This window comes from Vombatus ursinus, unplaced genomic scaffold (assembly GCF_900497805.2).
Source record: "Vombatus ursinus unplaced genomic scaffold, bare-nosed wombat genome assembly UNPS02014818.1, whole genome shotgun sequence".
Lineage (NCBI taxonomy): Eukaryota > Metazoa > Chordata > Mammalia > Diprotodontia > Vombatidae > Vombatus > Vombatus ursinus.
Genome location: NW_020954596.1, coordinates 19924680 through 19927080, shown reverse-complemented (window position 1 = coordinate 19927080; position 2401 = coordinate 19924680). Strand labels below are relative to the sequence as shown.

The following is a 2401-nucleotide window of genomic DNA, read 5'->3' as shown; positions in this document are numbered from 1 at the left end:
AAGTGCTGATCTCTAAGTCCCATTACAATGTTTTTCATTGGCTATATATTTTAAATCCTCACTAATGTTCTGCAGTGCACATGACATGCTTCTTTTTCTTTTCTTGTTTTGTATTTGTTACAATATTTAAGTTTATAATGTGTTGTTTTCTTTTCTTACTGTTTAAGTTTTAGTAATAAAAAACTGATTACATTTGTTATAGGAACACAAGGGAGATTTTTTTGAGATGTAAAAATTTAAAAAGTCAATGAAAAAATATTTCATTTCATTGTGGAGGGTGGTATTTTTTCCAGTTAAAAATATGGAATACTTCATGAATTTATGTGCCGTCTTTCCAAAAGGACCATGCTAAACTTCTCTGCATCATTCTAATTTTAGTATATGTGCTACTTCCTTTAAAGCAGAGGTGTCGAACACACAGCCCACAGGCTACATGAAGCCTGCACCACTCCCCAGTGCTGACTGTGTCAGATTGAAATATAACTGGGAAATATTTAATAAAATAAATAAAAATACAATAAAACACAGATAATATTACATTTTAAAACTAAGTCAATATGAGGCCCATAGGTATCTCTTATGTACCAATTAGTGGCTCCTGTTTCTGTCTGAGTTTGACACCACTACACTACAAGTTTAATAATGTAGGCTCTACAATCAAAAGTCCTTTCCAGCTCTAAGTCCCTGAGAAACTATGTTCTGTTAGCAATTCCTTTGTAAAATCATCTTATAAACAATAGTTTTCTTCATAATGGATAACATTTGGGCACTCAGTTCAAGGTCTGCATCTGGTTCAATCTAATTGACTTTTGATTACAAAAATTACTTTAGGATTCATCTATAGGCTCAGTCACTCCTAGGTCAGAAAAATGTACCCCTATTTATTCTGAGCACCTCCAGATTAAAAGAAAGTTCACATAGGAAGAATACTTCAACTATTTATCCCAACTCCCCAGTTTGGTTTGTGTGTATGTGCATGTGTGTGCATGTGTGCATGTGTGCGTGTGTGTATTTTCCTTCAATGAAGGAGTGTTGGGTACTATTACTTTTGACCTCAGTTCTGCAAATAATGTTGCTATAACTGGTTCACCATAGTCAAAAGTCAAGAAAGATATAATCTTGATATATAATAGATTGGGAATCAAAAGAAAGAGACTCTAGGCTAGGATCTGTCATAAAATTGCTATGTGTCCTTAGGTAGGTTACTTGACCTCCCAAAATTCCATTTTCCTCATCTGTAAAAGGAAAAAGTTGGTCTAGATCAAGTGTTCTTAAGCTGGTGCCCATGGGGTCCTTGAACTTGGATGGAGAAAAAATGAATAGAATCTATATTTCAATAAAGTTGGTTTCTTCATAATCCTACGTATGTAAAAACATTCTGAGAATGAGTTCATATTTTTATATATCATCCAATTGCCAAAAGAAGTCCGTGACTTAAAAAAAAAATTGAGAACTTCTGGGCTAGATAATGTTTAGGGTCCCTTCCACATCCAACATTTTAAGTTTTATTTCAACTTTTTTTTCTTTTAATTTTTTTTAAATACACTTTGTTTTATGTTTTAAGTTTCCTTCTAGCCATGATGTTCTATTTTCTAGGTTTGAAGGTCCCTTTCAATTCTAGCTTTCTTTGTTCTAAGGTCCTTTCTAACCCAAAACAGGCTTCATATGGAGATCTCTTCATGTTCTAATATTGTATGAGTTTTATGAGTTATTTACATCTGGCCTTCTCCAGTTCTGGAACGAGAAAGGCACAGAAGCTACTGCCCACCGTTTGGACAGTTTGGGGCAGCAGGATTAACATCTTACCAGGATGGAAAAATAGGAAGTGATAGCCTTACTCTCACAGAATACAGTTAGCATAATTTCCTTCTCATAGACAGAGAGAACCATAAAAGTATATATAACTAGATACGATATTTGAATCCATCTATTCCAATGCCCTCACTTTACAATGACGTTGGGGAACATGGGGGAAAAGACTTGATCCATTGGCAAGGGACCTGGGCTTGATTCCTAACTCTAAGTTACTATTGTGAATTCTGGTAAATTATTTAATCCCTCTCAGCCTCAGTTTATCTTTAAACGGGGATAATTAATCTGATACCTATCACAATGGTTCCTGGACAGGAAATAGTTTATACATCTTAAAGAATTATATAAATGTGATATGTCATTATTACAGATAAGCAAATTGAAGCCCAGAGAGGGGAAATTTCATGACCAAAGTCACAGAGGAAAATAGGTGTTAGACTCAGATCTCAGTTTTCCTGACTCAGTAAGGTCTGTGAGCTTACTGTGATAGCACCCAGTTTCGTGTATTTCTTCTTGCCTTCTTCTTCTGTGCAAATCTCTCTTTACTCTCATTCCTGAGTGAAATTGTGTGCCCAAAAAACCCTACTGC

The 2401-nt window shown here is 34.9% G+C and overlaps 1 non-coding gene across 1 annotated transcript; it reads right to left on the bottom strand.

Annotated features, from left to right (window-relative positions):
- Nucleotides 1–295: 295 nt before the first annotated feature.
- LOC114023887 lies at nucleotides 296–404 on the bottom strand. Its single transcript, XR_003566837.1, has one exon. It is a non-coding gene; the product is annotated as a U6 spliceosomal RNA (small nuclear RNA).
- Nucleotides 405–2401: the final 1997 nt, after the last annotated feature.